The following is an 11,739-nucleotide window of genomic DNA, read 5'->3' as shown; positions in this document are numbered from 1 at the left end:
AGCTAGGTGGGCGTGGTTTCAGCAACCAGCTCCCGCCTCTTTGCCCATTTTCTATTATCCGGGAGTGACGCACGGTGACGCGCTGCCAAGATGGCGACGGCTGGCTCCGCCCACTTTGAGCTTCAAAACCATTCTTCAGAAACCTACGGGTGATGTCACGGACACTACGTCCATGTTTTTATACAGTCATGGTTAGACCTATCGGACTGCGCCATCTAGAGTTTCATGCCAGAACTCTGTATTTCTGCTAGACCCGGAAAGCTATAGTTTAGATATAACTGAAAGTAAATTCAATACTTCAAGAAGGACAATGCCAGCTACTATCATTTCATGTTGCTTGCAAAATGATTATCTTCTGAAGGGCTTTTGAATGTGTTTGAATGTGCTTTTGAATTTGAGTTTGCTGATATGTCTTTGAGGAGTGAAGGTTTAGACAGAAGGTGTGTGATTAAAGTTAACACAAATAAGCTGAAATTGCTTGCAGCACCTGCCATAGTTTGAAAGCAATTGACATGACATATGTAATATAAATCTAACTGTTTCTCACTCTTGGTCACATGGGTTTTGCTCCAGTGGGATCATGGCTGTTTGTGTGGGCTCAAGTCACTGTTAATCACTGATAAATGCATCTGACCCTAATCTCTCCTGGCTTGAACACCTGCGGAAACAGAGCAGGCCAGCTGTACTTGTCTGCCCACACTGCTCCACTTTACACCTGAGCAGAGAAAGATGGACGTTGTTTTGCAGTGGTCTCACTGGTGGGCTCTGTTAACTCAATTTGCTCACTCTAAACTCTCCATTCCAGGTCAGACACTGCGCTGTACATCATCAGTCATGCAATCTGCTTTGAATGCATTCAAACCAAGACTATACACTCCCACAACTGCAGATTTTAAATCGTGATTCACTTAAAACCCCTCCAACCCTGTTTAGTCCAGTGATCAGATTCTGTTTTAGCAGCAGACCATGTGCAGTACAACCAATAGAAACATAACTTCACAAATAACACCGAGCCAAACTGAGAAGAACAGTTGCACGATTATGAGTGAAATGCAGGATGCAGAAGGGTCTCGGAGCAGATGGGTGAAAACACTGAGCCATAGAGGAGATTCATGGACTGGTGATTTACTGCTAGTCAAACCAGCTGACAGGAGATTCATACGGTTTGACATTTGAGGATGGGTGAGGAAATGAGCTGTGACCCACTTCAACTCGTATGAAGCAAGTATTCTCGAAAAACTGAGTTAAAGTTCTGTGTATTTATATGCATGGAAATTCAGCTGACACCAATTCTGATAAATATTATGATATTTAAATATTAAATCTGATATGCAGAATTGTATTTTATCATATTTTCAATTAATAGAAAATGCTTTACAATAAGGTTCCATTTGTTAACATAAACTAACAATTAAAATACTTCTTTTCGAAAAATTGTTTGTTAATATTATTGAATGTGTCTGAGCCAACATGAACTTACAATGAACTAACATTAACAATAGTTAAAATATACTGTAAAAAATACAGAAAATACTGTATTGTTAGTTAACATTAGTTGGTGCATGAACTAATGTTAACCAATGGGACTTTTTGGAAAGCATTACCAAAATAATTGGCCTTTCTTTACCTTAACGTTTTCAAAATCTGGCCTGGTTCTTATGACCCACACAAACACACTAAAAAAAGATTAGTGTAGAACCAATTTTCAGTTATAAATTGTTAGCAAATTTCACAATTAATTACAAAGAAATGGCAAGTAATACATTGAATTCAACATGAAATTTGAAGTAAAAATATTGAAATAATATGTTCTTGTAAAACAATCTAATAATATTTTATTAATAAAATGTAAAATTGTAGAGAAAAATCAACAATTAAACACTATACAAAACCTCATACTAAAAAAACCTTAATTACATAATAAAAATGTGTGCCTATTAAATGGTCTTGCTTGTTAAATATTGGCAGACGCAGTTTTTACCTGTAGTGTTCAGCAGAAGACGGTCATCCCAGAGAGAGGCTGAGACTGAAGGACAGCCAGGTGGGAAGTCGAGGGATTATCCATGAGAAAGCACAGTTAACGGGATTAGGCTTTCTCTGGGACGGATGCAGAGGGAGGACCTGGACTTGGACTTCATTAGCTTCACACAATCCTTCTTGGAGCTCAGCCCGTATAGGACCAGAGGGGTCCAGAACAGAGACTGGGACAGAGAAACCCCTCAATGTAGTGCAAATATAAATTGTACAGTATAGATTGTCCTGGGCTGGTTTGGTTGCCTCATTGAAGATTTACCTCAATGCATTATTTTTATTAACATTTTCTAAATCACTTGCATTACTTGAAGTAAATCACTTGCATATATGATTTTGCACCAGGCTAAACAGAATAATATCAGTCTTTAGCCAATATTAACTTGTTATATTTTACTTGCCAGTGATAAATTAATAGTAGAAGTATTTTATTAGTATTGTTAAAAATATTAAATAACCAATAATGTCTCATGCACCATAATTCAGATTTTAGTTTCTAATTAGTATAAATCGTCATGCCTTTAAATTGACACATGTATGTATCTTCTTTATATTATAATATAATATAATATAATATAATATAATATAATATAATATAATTAATATACTGCTAGTAAATATCAGGAATAAATAATTACAAAGAAATGGCAGTAACATACTCCAATAAACTTTGTTTTAAAAAAAAATAGATTTTTACAGTGTTCCATTTCTTTGTGAAGTACCATTTCTTTCTGAGGTTAAGCATGATTAAAAAGCTAGTTTATCTGTAATTATGCTCACGTTTACTTGCATATTTTAAACGTACATTTTCAATTTGTCATGGCTCAGCTTACCCCTAACATGAGGTAAATTGCGTTACTACTTTTGATTTAATTTTTTTTATAGTCTTCCTTTTAATTGTAGTTAGATTTTAGTAATTTTGTTGCATGTTTTTGTCATTTTTATTAATTTTAGTTATTTACTTCAGCTTAAGCTAAATCAAAATGAGAAATGTTGCCTTGGCAACTAGCTGAAATATAATACTTTTTTTTTTTTCATTTCAGTTAATGCTTATTTTAAGTAATATAAATATTTGTTGTTTATTAGTTTACTTAATGATAATAACCCTGCCTGTATTTCTTTTCTTCTTGCCTAAAGGACAACCTGTGAAAACTGTCTCATTTCACCTCAATCTCCCCGATGAGATTCATTTCATTGGTGCAGTTATGGTTTAATGTGTTTGAAAGGTTAAAGCTGCAGGTGAGCTTGTGAGCACGATTCAGTGAGATATTATTGCTCCGGGAAGACATCCTATGGTCATAAGACAAAAATACTAATGTCCTAATTTATCCGGTCTTTGGGGGCCCTCAAACCATTAGAAACGAGCTCTGATATCATGAACGATTCCAGTGTGTTTGCCGCTGCCCTTCAGGTGTGGTGACTGTGTCAGTCTGTTGCCATCGCCTCCCAGTTTGCCATCTGGCACATATTCATCAGTGAGATAAGATGCCGCCTCTCGGCTCATGTTTAAAAATTCTCAAAGCCTGAGATGAGTCACTTTCACCTCTGCTCATAGCCCCCTCGAGTCTGCTTCATTCCTCCTTCCCATATGTCAGCCCCCCTGCCACTTATTACAGCCGCCACATCACATCTCTGAGCGCAACGACGCTGATTATCCGTCCATCATTTCAGACAACCAAAAACTAAACAAGAATTTTGGAAAAACAACTTTCATTAATGATTCACTGGAAAAGACAATTAAAGGAACATTTCACCCCAAAATGAAAATTTGCTGCATTTTCTCACCCTCAGACCATCCAAGATGAGTTTGTTTCTTCATCAGAACAGATTTGGAGAAATGTAGCTTTCCATCACTTGCTCACCAATGGATCGTCTGCGGTGAATGGGTGCCGTCAGAATGAGAGTCCAAACAGCTGATTAAAACATCACAATAATCCACAAGTAACCCACACCACTCCAGTCCATCAGTTAATTACAAATCTTTTACATGTAATTTTTTAACCATTCTTTATATGTATTTTAGATGCTTTAACCCTACCTCTAAAATGACATAAAGGGCAAAAAATCTGTGAGCCACTAATCACCCCAAAAACACACACACACACACACACACACACACACACACACACACACACACAATTTAAAAAGAAAGTGCCAAGACTAAATTGACATTTGTTTTTGCAAAATTCAGATATTTGTTTTCCTCATGCGAGACTCTTAGAAGAGTTTCTTCCACTCCTCTGCAAATGAACACATGCACAATCTCCTTAAGTGATCAGAGGCTGTAATCCTAACAGATTCAAGCCTGTGAGAAGGGGAAAAGATACTGTTTGCTACATACTTGAAATGGGTCCCTTAAAACAGGAAGACAGTGCAGCTGAGTTTATCAGCCAGTGAGCAGGAGAAATGAGGAGAGTGTCAGGAAATCATGAAGCAGCAGGAGAGCCACTGTCAGAAGAGTTCATTCAGGACTAAAAAAGTATAAACTATCAATTAGATGACAGAAGGCATGTAGTACACCGAGTACAACATATTTTATACATGTTTTGTACAACATGTTGATAATTCTGAAATTTGTGTATCAAATGATACAGTGGGTTTTATAGGACAAAGTAACATTTAAAATTTATATGCGTAATGGCATTAGATAACAACATAAGGTTACACTTTATTTTAAGGTGTCATTGTTACAGCGTAATTATACATTGAGTAATATTAATTAACTACAGTACATGTACTTACTATATGGTTAGGATTAGGGTTTGTCTTAGGGTTACTCGCATGTAATTATGCATAATTTATTGTTATTATAATAGTAAGTACATGTAACATGTCTAACAAGGACACCTTAAAATAAAGTGTTACCCAACATAACATACTGAAGGGTAAACAAGTTGAAACATATGAAAAATTTGGTAGGAACACATATTCACTATTAACTAATTGCTTATTAGCCTGCATATGACTAGAATATTGGCTACTTATAAAGCACATATTAATGCCTTTTGCATGACCATATTCTAGATCCCTTAACTTGACCGGATACATAAACTTAACTACTACAACAACTTGACTTACTTACTTGGTCCTGGAATTAAAAGAAACAAACAAATCAGTAAAAGAATAAACAAACCAGGCCTCCCAATAACTCCCAGTCCTGAAAATTGAGGGGCTCTGATCATGTAATCCTGCTCTAATAGACATTCCTCCAGGAAATCAGGAATGAACTCGCTTTGAAGCACACAATTAATGAAACAGAAGCTCCACACTTTTTAATAAGCTGGACCACAGCTATGGGAGACGCTGAGCAACAGCCAGCAGTAACAGACAAACATTTAGATGCCCCAGACTGAAGGCTGTTATTTTGATCTTGATGATAACACATAGCTAGCTGTTAAATGTAGCAACAGTTATTAGAGATGTCATTCAAACCTGTAATTCTAAACAGTGCTGCGTTTCCATCCACCTATTTTTATGCACCTTTTGTAATATCGCATAAAAAACCACTGGATGGAAATGCCAAGATGCGCATAAATTCTAAAAATGCGCATAAAAACGTATGCGCACATTTGAGTAGGATAAACTTTTTAAATGCGCATAAACTACGATGGAAACACATTTACCGACTGGACAACTGTCAGATCAGCAGTCTTCCCCATGATTGTGTAGCCTAGTGAACCAAACTGAGAGACCATTTTGAAGGCTCAGAAAACCTTTGCAGGTGTTTTGAGTTGATTAGCTGATTGGCATGTCACCATATTCTAATTTGTTGAGATAGTGAATTGGTGGGTTTTTGTTAAATGTGAGCCAAAATCATCACAATTAAAAGAACCAAAGACTTAAACTACTTCAGTCTGTGTGCATTGAATTTATTTAATACACAAATTTCACAATTTGAGTTGAATTACTGAAATAAATGAACTTTTCCACGACATTCTAATTTATTGAGATGCACCTGTATATGAAAATTATTATATTCAGTGGCTTCTCCTGGTTTTCTTAGTGATATTTAGAGCCAGTTTACCAGGAAGTGACGATGTTGTTCTCTTTGACTCGTTGGATGGAAACGGTGCTTTATTCGCATATGTTTTATGCGATACTCCAGTTTTGCGCATAAATTTAATTCGAATCTTTGGATGGAAACATAGCTAGTGTGGCTGAATTTCAGCCATTTTAGCCATTAAAAAAAAGAAAAGAAGGAAAGACAATTGAGAGAGCTTTGTGCAAAAATATTTATAATGCTCACCAGTGGATCCTGAATGGGTGCCGTCAGAATGAGAGTCCAAACAGCTGCAGTAATCCACAGGTCCATCACAGTAATGTGATGTAATCCACAAAAAAGTAACCCACAAAACATCACAGTAATCCACAAGCAATCCACGTGACTCTAATCCACCAAATAATGTCCTGTGAAGTGAAAAGCTGCATGTTTGTAAGAAACAAGTTATCATTATCATCAAGAAGTAACTTTAAACCATCACTTCTGGCCAAAATAAGAGTCAATAATCCATAATAATGCTTCCTCCAGTGAAAAAGTCCATATCCTGTTGTCTTCTCACATCAAAATCCACCCACACATTTGCTTAGAACTGTTTTGTACAGTAAATGGTACTTGATCTGTGCGTATTTCTCTCCTAATTCAGATGACTTTTTGACTGGAGAAAGCAATATTATAGAGGACTCGTGTTTTAGCCAAAAGCAGCGATTTGAAGTTAAACATGCCTTATGGATTTGTTAATTACAAACATGCAGCTTTTGGCTTCACAAGATGTTAACTGATGGACTGGAGTGGTGTGGATTACTTGTGGATTATTGTGATGCTTTTATCAACTGTTTGGACTCTCATTCTGACGGCACCCATTCACTGCAGAGGATCCATTGGTGAAGAAGTGATGTAATACTTCATTTCTCCAAATCTATTCTGATTAAGAAATAAACTCGCGGATGGCCCGAGGGTGAGTAAATATTTTAGCACATTTTCATTTTTGGGTGAACAATTCCTTTAAATATTTTTTGAACCTCAAGCATCACAGAATCCTTTTAAAAATGTAGTTTTTGGAGTTCTGACACGTATTACTGAGAGTTTATCAATTCCCCGAGCCGTAACCACCCTCAGTCTCTGTTTTCCTCAGTCTCTCCATCATACACTCCAAATCAGATCATCAGCCGCTGCTTTCCTGTCATATATCTCATTACCTGTAAATAGCCTTGTGCCACCTTCAATTTTTTTATTAATCTACTCCCCATCTGCATTTTCCACCCACATTCTCCGTCTCAGGGTGAATTTAGTGCACTAAGTTGCCATTAGGCTTGTGGTGTGGCTGTAATGAGAGATGGTTAGGTAGAGTATGCTATACAGCTCCTTGTTACAGCAGGTAGAATGTGATTTGTAATGGCTACAAAATGACTATGTTTTATAACCCTCACTTTTTATGCAAATGCCTTCAGAGCTTCCTCAAACATTAATACTTCATATATGCTATGTTCTTCCTTTGCAGGGACACTTCAGGCAGTAGGAAGATATAAATGTGTGGAGAATAATAATTTACCAGAAGCACTAGCTAGTCTTCTACTTTATGTTTTGAGTGACATGAACTTGCTGGTGTTCCTCACACTATTCAATAACACTTTATTTTAAGGTCCAGTTCTCACTATTAACTAGCATGTATATTACTAGCATATTAGCTTTTTTATTAGTACTTACAAAGCACATATTAATGCCTTATTCTGCATGACCATATTTTAGATCCCCTAACCCGAACTTAAAGGGGTCATATGATGTTGCTAAAAAGAACATTATTTAGTGTATTTGGTGTAATGAAATGTGTTTATGCGGTTTAAAGTTAAAAAAACACATTATTTTCTACATACTGTACATTATTGTTTCTTCTCTATGCCTGTTTGGACTCTGTTTGGACTTGATAAACTCTCAGTAATACGTGTCAGAACTTCAAAAACTACATTTTTAAAAGGATTCTGTGATGCTTGAGGTTAAAAAAATATTTAGAGGAATTGTTCTGAAACGCGTCGATTTTTACAAAGCTCATCGGCTGAAAAGCGAGGTGTGCTCTGATTGGCCAGCTATCCAGTGCATTGTGATTGGCCGAATACCCTGTCCGGCCGGAGCGATGATTCAAAAACATATTTGTAAAAACCCATTACAAACGAGGCATTTGTTGCATGCAGTGGGGACATAATTACGGATTATAATGACTTATACTGTCTTTTTACACGTTGCGTTGCATCGCGCCGCATAAACATAAAACCATGTCTGCATTTGTGATCGGAGAAATGACAAACAAGCGCTACTCCACACTGCTCAAAACTCGCGCTTGAATCATCAGTGGCAAACTCTTTAACAAGAAACATTGAAATAGCATCATATGACCCCTTTAACAACAACCATACTAATAATTAATAAGCAGCAAATTAGGAGTTTATTGAGGCAAAAGTTGTAGTTTATGGGAATTTGACCTTAAATAAAATAAAATAAAATAAAATCCTGCCAATCATCTCCTTGTGTGTTCCACAGAAGAAAAACAGCCCTACAGGTTTTTGGAACGACATGAGGAAGAGTAAATTAATTTCGGCGGAACTATTTTTTCAAACGCAAGTCCTCTGAGAACAGATCTTAATGTGTCAAACACCTTCATATAAAGCAGAAACACCTGTCTTGGCTGTTTTCACAAGGTCCCTATGTAATGCTAATGAGCGACTGAGGCTGTGAAACACTCACATGTCTTATTAAGATGCGGCACTAATGCACCTTTTTTCTGAGTGCTAAATGCACTAATATTAGACGGTAGAAACATTCAACGCCAACTGGAATTATCTTCCTATTACATGGGTAGGATTTTAATGAGAGTTTCATATAATCCAATTAACACCGAAATTAATTAGTTCACAAATGCCCAAGTGCTAGAGGTGTATATGCGTGCATACTGGTGATCTTAATGAGCTTTCCAATTTATGGTATATCTCTCTTGATTAGTTGAGATTAGTATGGGATTTAATTCCACTTCCAATAACACTATATAAACACAGTAATTCCTTCTTCGCTAGACCCCCACAATTTCAGTGACTTTGCAGAACACTTTTTTCGGCCTTCACTCTAAACTTGAAAGTGGTCCTGAGCTTGTGCTCCCACGTTTGCTGTGTTCTGAAACCAAGTGCCATTGTTCCTATTGCAGTAGTTTTCAATCCTGGTTCTGGGGACCCACTGTTATGAATATTATCTGACACACTCCAGCTACATCTACACTAATCCGGAAATATTTAAAAACACATCTTTTTCTCTACATGTTGGCATTTAGTCCAATCTGAGACAGCATTTTTGTCATGCAAAACTGAGCTTTTTGAAGACACTCCCCCAAGTGGATATATTTAAAAACATCAGTATGGGTAGGTATTAGAAAACAATGGCACATATTTAGTCATGTAACACACATTGTATCAATAGATATCTACAGTATGTTGCTAAAGATGTATGTTACATGTTACATTCTTGCAAAGATGACAGAAAATGCACACACAATTGAAGATATAGTGAGATATTTTGATAATAAAATGATCAGGCTAGAATAATAGTGTGAGAATAATATGATGTCTGGTCTCTATATCATCTCAGTGAGATTTTATTATATTTTAAGCATGCACAACAAAATGTTTTTAGTGTTTTCTAACATTTCAGTGTTGACGAGAAACTTTTGGAACATGCCTGAAAACACTAATGTGGATGAAGAGCATTGTGAAATGAAAACACCTTTTTCAAATGTATCTGAATTAATGTAGATGTGGCCTCAGTTCAGTTCATGGAGCTCTTTCTTATCAATTTGATGATCTCAAGTATAACATGTATTAAATATGTAATACACACAAAATGTACAAAGTGGTGGATCCCCGGAATCAGTATCGCAAAAAACGTCTCTAATTTATTTGTACTTTTTTTTTTTTGGCAATTATTTATTTTCTGCTCTTAAAGTGTCTGGGTATTAAAGACTCAAAGAGTCCCCCCATTACTCATGCACACCTACACACATGCGTTGGTGGCAAATCTGACCAGTAATTTCATTTTATTTTTGATTTCTCTTCAGCCAGCAAAAATAGACCCACTATGGCATCTGTGTCAGATTTTGAGTATTGCCAAGAAACACACAGACTGAAAACATGCAATGTAAACACTGAAAGTCTGGAATAAACTGTGTATTGTTGTCAATTGAAAGTGTTTTTAATCACTCCTCTCAAGCACAACTCTGGCCTTTTCAGTTCCCTCTGTCTGGCCATCGCTTGTTTTAAAGGGGTGCTATTATGCTTTTTCACTTTTTCAACTTTAGTTAGTCTGTAATGTTGCTGTTTGAGCATAAAAAAGATCTGCAAAGTTACAAAGCTCAAAGTCCAATTCAAAAGGAGATATTTTATTTAACAGAAATCACTTTTCAAAAACTACAACGAATGACTCGTTTGGTCTACAACGCATATTTTCCGGGATTTGTGATATCACAAATATCAACGAATGGGATGAGACCTGGTTGAGCTGCACTAGAGAAGGCAACGAGTGTTATCACTATGTCGGAGACACGCTAGCTTTCACAAGGCAGACGAACTTAGAGTGGTTACAGACTGGGGAGAGAGGTGTTGTAATAATGTAAAATATGTGAAAAATAATGTGTTTTTCGAACAACCTAGTATGAGAGCCTGTTCTAGTACACCCCCAAAACAAAATCAAGACTTTGTAAAAGAGCATAATAGGACCCCTTTAAAAGAACACACTCCTCGTTAATGGGCAGTTTATAAGATTTCTGTCCTCTCCACTTCGATTAGTTTTCTTCTATTTTCCACACATATTCCTGTCTGGAGCACCGCAGCATTATAGGTGTAGTGGTATCAGCACTGAAGAGTATGGCTGGAACTTGAACCCGGCATTATTGGGTTTCTTATTATGAACAATTATCAACCTAATTTGGGGAGAATTAATCCAGCTTTCTGACATAACAGACTCAACCCAGCATTTGAGTTGGAAAAAAAACCCCCTCATTGTGTTGTCTTGTATAGACAACTTTGGAGTACTGCAATCAATCATTTCACAAAAAAAAAAAAATCATATACACATTCTTAGGACAAAAAGTTAACGGGATGATTATTTAGAGCACTCACCGAAAGAAACACAAATCAAGGCCTGTGTTTTACATACTCTTTCACAAAGCACTAAGTGATGTGAGGGAAAAGGAACACTTTAGGATGAGCTTCAAAGGATAACATTCAAATCTTTTCTTTCTGGACATCTTTTCTCCCCTGTGCTCTTATCATAATGAAAAACATTTAAAACATTAACTCTATGAATCTTGGTCTTCAAAGACTTGTCTTTTTAAGTGCGGAAACACAGATCTTGCAAGTTAATCCAACAAGAAAATGCCAGATCTGATCTGTGTTTTTTCTTTTTCTGTAGTCAACTTCAGTGGATTCATTTGGGGTTTTTTGAAAGGTGCGCGCACACACACACACACACACACACACACACACACACACACACACACAAAAGCTCAGGTAAAGGCCATTCTCCAGATCTGCTGAGCTGTTTTTCTTTTATTTAGCCTGTCTTTATTGTTTTCACTTACTCTTCCTGACCACAGCATTTATCATGACTCCTGTTCCCAAGAGAATGCTGTCATGTTGCTTCAACTGTTATTTCTCTTTCTTTCTTCCTCTCTC

General features: G+C 36.6%; 1 long non-coding RNA gene across 1 annotated transcript in view; it reads right to left on the bottom strand.

Annotated features, from left to right (window-relative positions):
• LOC107670986 (uncharacterized) overlaps positions 1 to 2,051 on the bottom strand; it is a 4,180-nt gene extending 2,129 nt beyond the window's left edge. The window contains exon 1 of the long non-coding RNA XR_001632149.1: positions 1,982 to 2,051. This is a non-coding gene — a long non-coding RNA (uncharacterized LOC107670986). The remainder of the gene's footprint in view (positions 1 to 1,981) is intronic.
• Positions 2,052 to 11,739: the final 9,688 nt, after the last annotated feature.

This window comes from Sinocyclocheilus anshuiensis, unplaced genomic scaffold, assembly GCF_001515605.1.
Source record: "Sinocyclocheilus anshuiensis isolate Anshui unplaced genomic scaffold, SAMN03320099.WGS_v1.1 scaffold297, whole genome shotgun sequence".
In the NCBI taxonomy this organism is placed as follows: domain Eukaryota; kingdom Metazoa; phylum Chordata; class Actinopteri; order Cypriniformes; family Cyprinidae; genus Sinocyclocheilus; species Sinocyclocheilus anshuiensis.
Note: the sequence above shows the minus strand (reverse complement) of the source record. Positions and strands in the feature narration are given on the sequence as shown.